The 14,932-nt window shown below is 41.7% G+C and overlaps 1 protein-coding gene across 5 annotated transcripts in view; it reads left to right on the top strand.

Moving 5' to 3' along the window:
* Nucleotides 1–8,286: 8,286 nt before the first annotated feature.
* Nucleotides 8,287–14,932, top strand: part of TET2 (tet methylcytosine dioxygenase 2) — a 116,896-nt gene continuing 110,250 nt past the window's right edge. For all 5 annotated transcript variants that reach the window (XR_011537304.1, XR_011537303.1, XM_070609394.1 and 2 more), the window contains exon 1: nt 8,287–8,674. The gene's annotated coding sequence lies outside the window, so the exon portion shown is untranslated. The remainder of the gene's footprint in view (nt 8,675–14,932) is intronic.

The raw sequence follows: 14,932 nt of genomic DNA, 5'->3' as shown, positions 1-14,932 counted from the left end.
GACTGGCACAGATGTTAGCTCAGGGACAATCTTCCTCAAGCCAAATAAAAAGGAGGATTGACAACAGGTGTTAGCTCAGGGTGACTCTTTCTCAGCATAAAAAAAAAAAAGTAAAAATTTATGCTACCAAGTAAAATAATTATTGTCACCAAGAATTAACAATTCAATAATAAATGTATTCTACATTAGCTCTTTTCCTAAAAATATAGGACACGTGATAAAGCGTTATTACTTGGTAGGCAGCCTTGCTGGATAGCATTGTCATTTACTAGAATTGTATGAAACTTCTCTTTTCATGAAAAAGTTTAGAGCAAAACATTTCACTCATTTCAGATTGTCTGTAAGGAGTTTCATTCTGAGTTTTGGTTTCATTCGAAAATCTGTGAGTTTGAAACTCTGACTTAATCTAAATCCACCAAACCCCACCCTCTCCAGCCCTACTCAGTAAAAGGGGCATTGCACCAATTAATATCAGATAGTTTTAAAAATTATCTGCTTTTCATGGAAATGTAAGTGTATGTCTTCTTATCCAACAATTTTGCTTCATTAAATGCACAAACGCACGCTCACTCATACCCAGACATCTTTCTCTGTGGCTTGAGAAGAGAGAGGGCGAGGAAGGGTGCCAATATTTTACCTTTCATACCTTTGAGTAACTTGTTGTTTTGTTCCCTTAGAAATGTTTTTAGGGAATAGGCTCACTTTAACCTCACATTTGGAATAAACAGAATTCCTACCACAGTGGATGGCCCATATTTAAAAAAAAAAAAAAATACGCTAAGCACACTTTTCCTAAATGCTTGTGTTACTGTAGCATTCTCCACTGTCTGTGCGAGCACAGGCAAGGAAGGAAAATGGATCAGCCCAAGATACAATGTCACAAGTTGATCAGAGCGTGTTTTCTGCCCCCAAGAAGGAATTGAAGTCAGTTTATTTGTTTCCTTTTGGTGTGTGGAAATAATATTAAAGAAGACTTAGGTCTGAGAATTTATCACCTGCTGTGTGACCCTGGACAAGTTACTTAATCTCTCTGACATGTCCCGTCATATGTTAAACACATGTTCCTCAGTGTTAAAAAAATAAAATGGTATTCATAAGTCTTACCTATTTTCAAGATTATTGTAAATACTAAATGACATCTGGAATATTAAAATTTTTGGTAGGTTTTCAGTAGCAGAGTCTAGACTACAATCCTGGACCAGCTCATTTACTTATATGAGACTGAGGTTAACACTTCCAGTAAGTATGCTTTTACTAGTTTCTCTTTCTAAATTTTTCTGGACATCTATTTTGTGAGTTCATACTACTCTAGCTTTACCAGCAGGCCTCACCCCTCAAATTTATGACTTTATTCTTTCTTGGGTTTTAAAGTTAGAGAGAGAGAGACTTTTCTAGTTTTTGTCCACGAGTAGACAGTGGCTATTGACATTTTACCATTTAAGGAGATTCAGGAAAGTTTCCTTCATCAAAATATACCCCTATCACCACCAGGATTATACCCACCTCACACACACACCTGCTAAACACACCCTCTTCCAACAGTCTCACTTCCTTACCTGTCCTACCAGTCTAACTAGGAGCAGTGATCATAAGACTTCAGAGAAATAAAAATTAGGACTCCCAAAGAAATGCTCCTTTAGGATTTGTTTTTGATATTCTGAGTTGTGCGTGTGTGTGGGTTGGTTTCTTTTCACCTTCTACTCCAACCTTTTTTTCAGGAACCCCTATTTTGTGGTCACTGCTTGGATGTAATTTATTCTCTTGGGGATAAAAGTCATTGTGAAATGCAGAACAATTGCTTGGCAATCAACCCATGTCCGACTTAGAGGCATGCCTAATTACTGACAGGTCGAGGAGGTTTTCTGCCAAATAGTGAGAATCGTGTACTCTAAGATATAAAATGGGAAAACAATTACACACGGGTTGGTAGTGCAAAGCCTGCAGGAAACGACTGTGCCCCTGACGCTCCCACAGGCGCTGAGTCGGCTCTGAGTCAGATCTCATTAGGTTTCCTCGCGCATCTCTAGAAAGCATGAAAACACACTTTAGAATATTTGAAGAAATTGGATGTTAGATAATGGCTACCCTACTTCTTTTTTATTTTTTCTTTCTTTTCCATATGGAATATCTATCAGAAAGGGAATAATTTAACTCACAGGGGGCTAAAATTAGGTTAATCTCTACAGCTCTTTCTTCCAGGAAGAGTTGCACTAATCATTCGCAGGATGCTATAAAATACACTCATAAACTATTGCATGGCCATTATTTTGGGAAAAGAAACAAATCAGAATCAGTTTGTCTAATTGCCTGGATTAAAGAATGGTTTAAATATTTTTGGAAAAATGTGACAAAACTCAACCAATAGAATTTTCCCATGAGAACAAAAATCCCAAAATATTCTTCACAAATTGAACTCAGGCAACTTCCATCACGTCTTTCTCCCCACTGCATGGTATCAGCACTACTGCTCACATTTTCTCCAGCTCCTTCCTTTTCTCTACTGATAATCTGGGTTGTTCTTGGCTGTAATTATTTATCTCTTCCTCAGTGGAGATTTATTGTTTACCTCTCACAAGAGAACTCAGAAGGATGTAACCAACCTGAAATACAGAAAGCAAGTCACAGGCCGCTTTGCTGGATCTTTGCAAAGGTGTGACGGCTCCACCAGACTCTAGGGAGATGCACGCCATTCACTCTTGCTCACAGGGCGCCCCATGAATGAAAACATTGTGTGCCTATTAACTATCAATACTAGATGTAAACATTAATTTTTATTGTATTTTTACACATAAGCTATACCAATAATTTTTAAGCAGAGTTGTACATCTGATTGTCCATGAATGTTTTGAACAATATTGCTACTCCAGCCCCAGCCCATACTTCACTAATCAGAATCTCCAAGAGGCTGGTGGGGGTAGAGCAGTGGAACCCAGTGGAAAAATAACCTAGTTATTTTTCAAAAGTTCCATAGGGGATTCGCATTCGTTTTCCCAATGGAAAGATTTGGTGCTGTCCATTCTGATCCCTTTTTATCCTCAAAGACCCACGTCCTATTTACGGTTTCAGTAGGTGGCGCTCTTTCTGCCTGCCAGCTTCCTTGTTTGGAGGGAATAAACTCTAAGTCATTCAAGGAAGTCAGAAGTGGGTCAAGGCTGCAATTCCCTCTCACCACACAAATACCGAAAACAGAGACCAGAATTTATCCTTCTAAACAATTTGTTAGTGGGGTAAGACATATGTTAAAGCGGTGGAGGTGGGCAGGGATGTGGTATCAATTTGTTTACTACACAAATGTATCATTGTCCCAAAGAGTTCAAGTATGCCAAAGTCTGAGCATAAAGTTTGAAACTAAAGAAACAGAGTAGAAAGCAAATGATAAGAAAAATCAAGTAGAAATTTAGACAGAAGAGTTTTATATATATATATGTATGTATACATATATATATGAGGAAGAGATGGGGAACACTGATGTTATTGCTAAAACAAACAAACAACAAATAAAAACCCTACTAACTGTATGAAAAACTTAACCCGGCATAAAGATAGATCTCTACATGCATTAACTGGGGAGACGGCACAGTATTGCTTGCACAGCCATGAGCTTTAGAATCAGATAAACATAGATTTAGACCTTGGTTCCAGCTCTTTCATCCCAACCAAGTTACTCAACCCTTAATCCTCAGTCAGATATGACCTACCTTGTTTGGTTGTAATGGGCATTAAATTAAAAGATAATACATGCAAAATAACTATCCCAACACTTGGTCCACAGCCAGCATTTAACACATAGTATTACCTTTGGAGTATTAAGAATAAGTAAATGTAGTTGCTGATATTTTTTTCAAATTAACAGAGAATAATGGAAAATCATTGTAAGTTTTGAAGGGAAAATTCCTATATCAATCAGTATTAATACATTTAGAGGAGGATGAGCAGGAAAAGCTATGAGGGTCGTTTTGGTGTAATGACAAGGCCTGATCTTGGGTTCACAAGACTCAGGTCTGAGAGGGGCCCCTCTACTCACAGGCTGCATGGGCTTGGGAGAACCATCTCGCCTCACTTTTCATATTGATAAGACAGGAATTAAATTAATGCCATTTTGGGTATGGCATATGACTTTGAATATTAAACAGAATATGTACACTTCACCATATAAAACATAATAGTGTACAAAAATGCATTAAAAACTATAAAATCCTATATGAATGTAAAGTGGTGCTGAGGTAATTACTTCTAGTTAAAATTTATTCATGATTGAAGTTCATCATTAAAGTTGAAAAAATATTCTCTCAAAAGAAAGTGGGATATTAAGTGAGTTACCAAATTTGGATGAGAATAAGAAGAGTCTTACTGGATTTATGAGAAGAAAAGAGATGGATACTAGCAACATATTTGCAATACTTCTGGAGGCATTTCCATGACGTTTGTCCCACTAATGATCCTAATGTTTTTTTTTTTTTTTTATAATGCTTTTGGCAATATTTTAACAGGATTAGACTCTTGAGTTTCATCTGACATTTCATTTTGCCCCCATGAAATTAGTACACACATTGGATAGCTCATGATTTGAGTAAATTAGGATTGTATCATTTGTATCTATGTCTTTAAAATTTCCAAATTATAGAAAGAGAAATTAACCATATGAAATAAGGTCAGAAAAAAAGTACATAGAAATCATACTAATAAAAGAGAATCTATCAAGACCCAGATGCTATTGTGACCCCTGGCTTTAGATAATAATTTTTTTATTAGTCATAATAATTTATATCAATAAGTTAAAGTGTTAGAGCTGAACGGTTCATCTATTGGAGATTTTTAAAGTTAGCATTCTACCTATGTTAAATATGTGCCTTCGTGTGGTGTGCAGTAATGTCACCAGACAAAAGGAAACAGTCCAGCCCCCTCACAGCCATGACGGCTGTGCTGTTTGAAGGTCAACTGTCTTCTGAGTATGCAGAGAATCTTCATCATGTCATACTTCAGAAATATGTTTGCAGAGATGGGAAACAACAGGCTATGATTTAATGTTTTTGTTAAACCACTATAATTCTTTCAAAGCAAAATGCGTCACAACTGTTTCTCTCTGTTAAAGAGAAAATCAAGTCCTTAAAGAAAATTTCCTATGCTGCAGGTGGGGAGGAAGTTAAGAATCACCTATTATTTTTTTTGTTAGTACAATACAAGAAATTTGCATTGTAAAGCAAGCTGCTGTTGCCAGCTCTTCAATGGGCAGAGCAGACAGGAAGCTGCCTCCACCCTAAGAGGCTTAGAGACCCAGCAACTGAGTTAGACAGCAGGTGCCCGGGCTGATCAAGCCAGTTTTCTAACCCAGAACAGCGTGTTGTGGAACTCATTCTCTTCATCTCTTTTCTCTGTTAAGGAAGCAAGAATTTCTCTGTGTGGAAGCTGTGCAGCTATTTCTAGTTTGAGAGAAAACATCAAGGAATTTGATAACAATTGACTGTTAAAACAGCAAATTATTTTTAAAAAATAGATTATCCACACCTATAGGAGGAGGAATCTCAAGAATGCACACAATTAATAAAAGCTGGCTCTGCACTCACACAAACGTGCACTAATGTCCAGTAAACAACTCATGATGTGCACTGTTTCTTTTCTTTCCCAGAAATAGCAACCAAGAAAGATGTCTTTTAAATCAAGAATACTCACTAAAATATCTCTAAATATCTTACTAAAAAATTTACACTAAAATATTTTACACTTGGAGACCCTCAGAATTTTATTTCCTTTTGCTGTTGAAAAGTCACAATAGCCAAGAGGAGTAATGTATTTTCTTTTAAATTAACAAATGTCTTGGTGGTTAAGGCTGGGGTGGGGGTGCAGAGAAAGAAGTTGGCAAGAAAAGGTTCAGGCCCTGTTGCAAAACCAACTGTGAGCCAAGTATGACTCCAGACAGACAAGAACCACCTGCTACAACAGAGAGAGGGGTGTAAAAGATGAAATGAGGAGGAGGTGACCTTAAAGATCCTTTTCCCAACTATCGCATAAATAACTAAGGGACATGCAGATGTTTATATCAAACGCATGTGAACACAATATTTGCCACATGTTACTCAATGTAAGAAGACATATAATTACTTCTATATTTCTAGTCAATCAAGAAAAACTCCTGGAAGCAGATGGCTTATGGTTGGTAATAGTAATGACCACCTGGGCATTTACCTGTGTCGTCTTTAATCCTCACAGCAACCTTGTTGTTTTAGGGGGTGTTTAACAGATAAGGCAACTGGTGCACAGAGTTGGGAGGGTGCACCAGGTCACACGGGATGGAGTCAAGATGCTCTCGGGCCTGTTGGGCTCCAAAGCCGCTGCTTTCCGCAGTTCCGCGGCACCGGGCGCGACATAGATGTATGTCACAGCCTCAGATTCCTTTCAGACTTGAAAAACAAATTACAAAGAACCTCCCAAACAGATTCAAGCCCGTTCGCAATTGCCAAGACTTCGATGACACATTAGTGTACAGAATAAATGTACACTGCACATTAGAAAAGACAGAAATTCATTCTCACATGAAATTCTTAGGGAAAAACGAACGATTTTGCTTAGCCTACGCACAGTCGGACATCTGAGTCAACTTTGTTTCAGCATGGAATAAACAATGTTTCATTAAAAGATACTGTAAGCGTTCTTAGTAACAACGTGACACATAGAAGGAGTTCCCTTTTTTAACCTTTTTCAAAGAGGAAATATTCCGATTTCATAAAACTAGGGAAGACTTCACTTCTAAAGAAAATACAGACACAAAAAAAGTGGGCTACACGAAATAACTCGCGATGGCTTCAGTGTATTGTGGTCGCCCTGAGTGCTGCGTAAGAGCTGTGCTCAAGGTATCTATTGAAAGCGTGAGCGTCAGCAAGGGAGAACTTCTGACACAGAAAAGGTGAATCCCAAAACTACTATTTGATATAGTGATTCATACGGGCTTTGTTCTTCTCATCTTCAAATAAAAAATGTGTGATTAGAAAAAGGGGCATTAAAAAGAGCAGTAAAACTCCTGGGCGGTGGAAAAACTGTCAATGAAAGGGCGCAGTGACAGACCCCGAGCGTCCGGGAAAATCGAGTGTCCGTCACTCCGAATTTAGTTGTTTGTGGGTCGATTTCTTCATTACTTAATTATAAGAATGGATTTTTTTTTCAAAATAGAGGTTATTACGGAAGAAAACCCAAGCATTTGAAAGCGCAGGTTCATTTCCTACAAGCAAACCCAGGAGAAGCAGCGTCCTGTCGTGGAGGATCGTGAGAATCCTCTCCTGCCCGCCCACGTGGCCAAAGTAAACAGGAGGGGGGCGGGGCGGGGAGAGGCAGGATCCGTCAGCTTCCTAATTTGCGGAGTCTTTAAACTACAGGTCTCTAAGCACTAAGGGCATGCCCTCAGCGAAAGTGGGGACTGCTTCTGCTGACCGAGATTAGAGCGACGTGTGGAGGGGACACCAAGGGTTAGGCGGGGACGGTGGACCTACCAGGAGGTGGGGATGTGGGCCTCTGCGGGCGGGGATGGGAGTGCAGGGGTTCCTGCAGGGGGTGGAAGTAGGGGCTGGTGCAGGGGTGCGCGGGGGTGGGGTGCGGGGGAGGGGCAGTAAGGGCTAGTGGGGTAGGGGGCAGGGGCGGGGAGGGTGAGCGCAGGTGGGGTGGTGCGCAGATATCTCTAAGGAAGCGGTGGAGTGCGGTACCAACGAAATGTTTAAAAGGTTAACTAGGTTATAAAGGTTAAAAAAATCTGGGGTCTCGCATCCTTGTGCCAGGCACCCAGACCACCTCCCCATTCAAGCCTGCCCCACCTCCATCACGGAGCTAGAGACCCGTCCGGGGGTCCCCAGGGTGCCCAAGGGCTGGCCCTTCCCCACGTTCGTACCAGCACACAGCTCCTGCTCCACTCCACAGGAGAGGGCAGCTGGGCCTCAATTTGGAGCCCCCAGGTGCCGCTGGCCTCTGTGCAGGAACCCCGGGCGGGGTGGGGGGTGGGGGCGGCTGATACCCTGGGAGCCAGGGGTGAGGGGCCCAGGAGGGCAGGGTAGGTTGGGCGGAGGAGGAGGCGGGGGGTAGGGGAGGCTGGAGAGGAGGAGGTTAGGTAGAGGAGGAGGAGGCCAGGTGGAGAGGAGGCCAAAGAGGAGCAAGAGGAGGAGGCTTAGGAGGAGCAGGAGGAGAGGGAGGAGGAGGAGCGGGAGGAGGAGCGGGAGGAGGAGCAGGAGCGGGAGGAGGAGGAGCAGGAGGAGCAGGAGGAGGAGGAACAGGAGGAGGAGGAAGAGGAGGAGTGGGAGGAGAAGCAGGAGGAGGAGCGGGAGCAGAGGAGGAGCGGGAGCAGGCAGAGGAGAAGCGGGAGGAGGAGGGGGAGCGGGAGCAGAGGAGGAGGAGAAGCGGGAGGAGGCAGAGGAGGAGCGGGAGGAGCAGCGGGAGCCGGAGGAGGCCGACCCCCGCGCCGCGCCGCGCGCCCGGCCCGCCCGCATGCGAGTCACGTCCGCCCCCTCGCGCGCCGCCCTGGGACGCCGGCCCCGCCAGCGATGAGGACAGACGTCAAAGTGCCTTATGAATATTGATGCGGAGGCTAGGCTGCTGTCGTAGAGGAGCAGAAGGAAGCAAGATGGCTGCCCTTTAGGATTTGTTAGAAGGACCGACCGCGAGCGCCGGATCGCTGCGAGGCTGCGGGACAGACGAGGTCAGAGCGCTCCTCCCGCGCCGCGGGCCCCCTTCCCTGTCCCCCCCGCGGCCCCGGCCCAGGCGCCCCGCGTGTCACCCACGGATGCCCGGGAGAGGGAAGCTCGCGAATTACTGGAGCCTCTTCAACATGGCTGACAAATAGTTTAATTCCCCTTTAAACCTGGAGTTCTGTGTCTCCGCTAATGCTCGTCCCCTCCTTGCCCGGAAAACTTACCTTTGTGACTCCGACCGGCCGGTTTCGCGGCCTTTCACCCTCAGGAAAGTGAATTTTCTTGCCTTTCCTTTCTCCAGTAATGCCGCTTTGGGGGGCACTGCTTTTCCCTTTATTCCCCCCACCCCCTTCCTTGGTGCGGGCGAGAGCCTCTCGTCTCCCCCGACCCCCCGGAAAGAGTGCGGCCCAGGATCTTCCCCCCTTTTAGCTGCTGTGGGGTCTGGGTTTGGGTCTGCGTTGGCGTCCGCCGCTTCCCAGCCCCCTGTCCCCTTTGGGGGTGTCCAAAGCGGGTGTCACGGGGAGTGGGACTGGGGTCCACCGGTGGGGCTATGTTTTCCCTGAAGTCCGCACGTTTTGTTAGGGGTGCGCAGCGCGAGAGGAAAGAGTAGTTACTCCGGTCGCCGAGACAGGACCAGAACCCACTTTTCTCAAGGTACATCAGCCCTACGATGGGCTATGCCCTCCAGCCCGGGGAGTATGTGTAAGAGAATTTGTGGGCAAATCTGTGTCCGGGCTTTGTGCTCGCGACCAGCTTCGTTTGTCCCCGGTAAGTGACAGGCAGACACAAAGGCAGGCACAGGCCGGGGAGGGGGCGGGCGGCGGAGGGGCCTGCGAGCGCAGACTGCAAGGTCAGGGGCGCCCAAGAAGTGAAACCCAATCCCAGCCCAGGACCGAGACGGAGAGAGCGGGTTTCTAACAGTCCCATCCAAATCTCTCTCTCTCGGCTGCTCTCTTTTCTTTGGTCTTTTATCTCTCTGCCTTTCTCTTCACACACACACACTCTCTCGAATCTTGCCGAAGCTTTTCCCTTGGGCTACTTGTCTACTGTATTTGGCTAACAGAGTTTGTATGGCGAGTTCCCTACGTCGCTACGGTGAAATCAAGTGTGGCCTGGGTAGACTCCGGGGCAGGTCGAGAATGGAGTATGTGTTCTTGGCTGGCTGTCGCGCTCATGACACACTTTTAATTACACTGAGCGATTTCCCGGCCTCTTCATCTAGTGTTTAGGAATTGAAAAAAAGGGTTATTTTCCGGTTGCTTGCTTAAAATTTAGTTAAATATTTTTATATTTGCCTGTCCAGGGAGAAAGATACATCCATAAATTTAAAATTTCAAATCGCACATTGTGCTTTTCCCTCTCCAAACAGGGGTAAATGGCAAATCCAAATCCAAAAATATTCATCAACAAATGATCCAACTAAGTGTACCTTAGGGGAAGTTGGGATCTACAGAGGAAAGATATTGACTCGGCTTGCTTTGGTTTGGTTAAGACTGTGGGTATTGTTGCTTGGCTAATGAAATCATTATATTTGCATTTTAATGGAAAGTTGAAACACTAGAGGGGAGTTACATTCTTTTACATGTTTGCATGTGTGCTTCATAATAGGTTTGAAGTAGAATATAAATTTCAACACCACAAATATTGATTTTTTTATGTTATTAAGCAGAGAAGTGTTAATGAAGGATTAGAAAGTCAAAGCTAAGTTTAGAAGGCATGTATGTGATTAAAAGATGGTCAGAAGGAATATCATCATAATGGGCACTACTCCATGAATCAGATTTCCAAAACTGTCTGTCCTCAGTAGTTCACTTTGTAACTCTTTCTATTTTGATCTCTGGAAAAGCAGTTAAGTTTACTTTACTCATTGATGCTAGAGGTTATTTCACATGATTACGAGGGAGAAGTATTACTCATCTCTGTGAAATAGAAACAGCTCATTTGGTTACTTTTTATTTGTCCTAAAATAATAAAGAAAATACTTGAGTATAGCGTAAATGCTTGCTATTTGTTATGAAAACTATGCTTAATTATTCCAGCAACTCAGAATTAAAAATAAGCAGTTCCTTTTGCTAACAGACTAGTATCTAACTACTTTGGGGAGACTTTTCAAATGTTGTATTATATACTGTCTTCAAGCTGTTCAACTAACAGTAGATATGTTATTTTCCACTCACATTGATAAATAAGAATACCTACATTGGTTAATGATTTTGAATGTGACCATGAAGTCTTGTTCTTTCCTATCATCATAGGAAAGATTCTTTTATTATTTTATGATTCTTTTGTTATTTTATGCATCCTATTTGTGTGCCAAAAATAGCTGCTAATTAATCTCATATGAGGGGCTTCAATAATTATAAGGAGATATGCATATTATCCACCAATATGAGTAAAAATACCACTTTCTCCTTTATTAGAACAGAGGAATTACTTGAATCAGTAGACAATGAGTAGTTAAAAAAGACATAACCTCAGTTCTTCATTTACCATATTGGTGATAGTCGGTACCTCCTGCGTGCTCCAAAAATTTCCAAGATAGAACTCTCTTGGGTAATTGAATTTTATGGGAGTGATAGTGGACCATAACAAGATAGATAGTTTTTCTTAGACTCCAGTATTGCTTGCTTATTTTCTTATTGAACTAATGGCTAGTAAGAAATTCACTTAGAATGAGAGAAGTCCTTGTTTTGTTTAAATTCACACATTTACCACACTCTTCTTAAGGCTTTAATTACGTCTGGCATTGTGCTGGTCCATGCCAGGAGCCAGGGTGGTTGATATGATTTTGATGCAGTGACATGTGGACCTAGACGTTGGCAAGTCGACATGCCTTCCAGAACAAGTGAAATGCACCTGCTGAGGAGTTGTTATGACAGACTTCCAAAGTCCTGTTTGGGCACTGGACTGGTATTAGGTAACAAAAACTGGAGTTAATGTTTTGGTTTCACTTGCTGAAATTAGAGTCTCTCTATCAATGCCCCCAAGGCTCCACCCATACGCAATGTTGTAAGCCAAATGTCACTATTGAAATGTATTTCCTTGTTTGCTGACCTCATTAAGAAACCCTTCTTATGATTCACAGACACACCTAACAAAAACTCTATTTTCCATCCTGCCCCAAATCCAAGTTAGTAAATTCTTATTACTTCTTATGACATTATCTTGAAATAAAATGTCTTCAAAACCCATGGATGTTTGACATTTTACAATGTCTTATACTTAGAAAATATTAGATCTGCTTTTTTATGGTCTGATTGCTTCTGTTACAAGTTCAGTTGTTGTTGTTTAATAGAATTTAATAGTCTTACCAGGCCATCTCTAATTGCTAGAGGGGGTCTTCTTTGTTTTGTAAACATCCATGTAGACAGTCTAGCTATAATTGTTTCCTGTTATGGGGATGGGTTAAAACTTTGGACCAACTGCCAGTGTTGGTTCATCAAAATAACATTTTTCTCAATGATTATGCCACCATTGCACAGAAATTCTTAAGAGTTGTAATGGCACCAAAGCCAGTAGCAGGAAAATCCCTCACCAGCCAGCTTTACAATTGGAGCCTTAACTGTGGGAGAGTAGGATTGCCAAGTTGAGCTGGTGGTTATCTTGGAAACTGTGCAAAAGAACACAACCACACATGATTTTGCCAAATATACAGTATTTACTTGGTCTAGATCTCCAATTTCTATTTGACTCACTGCCCAAACTCAGTGAACACTGTGACATTATTTAAGGAGGTTATATAGTACATCTGTTGGTTTGATATCTAGTAGGAGAGAAGAGTTCCAGAAGAAGAGAGGGTGACGTGAGAGCATGTGCCTCATTGTGGCTGCAAGCCAAAAAGAACTGTATGGATCTGCTTATTTCCTGGTTGTTCTGATCCTAGATTGCACATTGCAGAAAATCCCTCACTTAAGATAGGTATACGATCTTCTCTCAATAAAACAGATTTTGCTTGCCCATTCCAAAATAGTAGATTCTATCAGCTTTGATTTATGCTTTCTCCACTTGTCATACACAGTTAAATGTGGCAGGCTTCAGGAAGTAGAAATAGATAGTAGGTAGATTTTCAATATTTTGTGTAAAAATAAATTCACTGATAATGTCAAGCTACCTGCAGTTTTAAGAATTTGGAAATCAATATTTTATACATACAAAGGGTGGTTACTCAAACTGACTTAAAATCAAGCTTCACATAGTCTGAGAATTAAATTAAGAGATGAATAAATAGGGATTAACTGGTTTTGAAGGACAATTTAGAATATAAAATGAACTGGTTGCTTCACTAAAAACACTATAAATGTTTCTTTTAAGTTAGATTTATGTCTGCTGGAAAAGAGGCACTGATTTCTATGTCTTTTTATCCCCTGATAGAACCTAGTGGCGTCGTACGCAGTCAGGATCTAATGAGTAGGGGTGTTGGGGGTGAAGGTGGTCAAAGTGTACAAACTTCCAGTTATGAAACGAGTCAGCTCTGGATGGAACGGACAGCATGGCAACTGTACTCACAATGCTGTATTGTATATTTCAAAGTTGCCAAGAGGGCAGATCTTAAAAAAAAATCATAACTATGTGAGGTGATGGATGTGTTAACTAATCTTGTGGTAATAATTTCCCAATATATACATATATCAAATCATTACTTTGTACACCTTAAACTTACACAATGTTATATGTCAGTTACATCTCAATGAATGCAGGGGGAGAAAAAGATCTAATGAATGACATAGAACTAGCAAAACACAATGTTATTTAATTAGAAAATGTGTAATCTATTCTCAATGCATAAGAGAAAAATAATGTAAAAGATCTTGGTGATGGTGATGATTGTAGTAATGACGGCACTTCTTCCTTGAATGTAACTTCTACAGGCTGTGGCAATCACCCCATAAAAGCCATCCATTGGAAGCATACAGTTTCATGGCTTTTAGTAAATTTATACTGGGATCACACACTTTTTGGCTGAAATTTTTATTGACATAATTGTAAATTCATATGCAGTTGTATGAAAATAATAATTTGGCAAGCATTCTGCCAAATTTCCCCCAGTGGTACCATTTTGCAAAACTATAGTATAACATCACAACCAGGGTACTGACATTGCGATAGTCCGCTAATCTTATTCAGGTTTCTCCAGTTTGACTTGCACATTGGGTGTGTGTATATTTAGCTCTATACCATATTATGACATGATCAGGTATTTTAAAGCCTTTTTTTCCTGAAAACAGGAAAGTTTAACACAATTCCTATCACAATATTCTCAGAATATTTTTTTTTACTTAAAAGTTTTCTGCATCAAATGGCCTTGTGTTCAAAATATTTTAAGTTGTTTTAATGTTTTATGACCCTGTAAGTTATGCCCTTCTTTCTCATCACTACTCCAGAAAAGGAGGTATTACTATCATCCCGTCTTTGGTGAGGATGCTGAAGCTCAGTGAGGCTAAGTGACTTGTCCATGGTCACACAGCCAGTCCGTGGCTGAGCAAGGGCCTGAATTTAGGCAGTCTGTCTCAAGAGCCTAATCTTGTAGCCACTATGCTCCACTGCCTCATACCATTAATAATAAGTTAATGTAGGCTGTGTAAGGCAAGTCATAAAAGGAGACCTAACTGCATACAATTGTCTGCACAGAAACATGCACCTGAATATTCATAGAAGTATTACTGATAATTGTCAATAATTGTAACAACCCAAATGTCCAGTAACTCATAAATACGTAAATGGTAGTATATTCATAAGTGGAATATTAGCAGAAAAAAGGAATTAAGTTCTGATACATGCTATAACAGAGGTGAACCTTGAAAGAAGTAAATAACAAAAGGTCACATATCCAAATAGTATGATTCCACATATATAAAATGTCCAGAATAGGCAAATCTAAAGAGACAGAAAGTAGAGTAGTCATTGCTAGGGGCTGGGGGACTGACTGCTAATAGATATGGGATTTCTTTGGGGGGTGATGAAAATGTTCTATAATTAGATAGTAATGGTTGCACAACTCTTTTTTAAAAAACACTGAATTGTACACTTTAAAAGGGTGAATTTTGGGGCCAGCCCCATGGCCGAGTGGTGAAGTTCTCACGCTCTGCTTCGGTGGCCCAGGGTTTCACCGGTTCGGATCCTGGAAGCAGACATGGCACTGCTCATCAAGCCATGCTGAGGCGGCGTCCCACATAGCACAGCCAGAGGCAGTCACAACTAGAATATACAACTATGTACTGGGGGGCTTTGGGGAGAAGAAGAAGGAGAAGAAAAGATTGGCAACAGTT

Source organism: Equus przewalskii, chromosome 2 (genome assembly GCF_037783145.1).
Source record: "Equus przewalskii isolate Varuska chromosome 2, EquPr2, whole genome shotgun sequence".
In the NCBI taxonomy this organism is placed as follows: Eukaryota; Metazoa; Chordata; class Mammalia; order Perissodactyla; family Equidae; genus Equus; species Equus przewalskii.
Note: the sequence above shows the minus strand (reverse complement) of the source record. Positions and strands in the feature narration are given on the sequence as shown.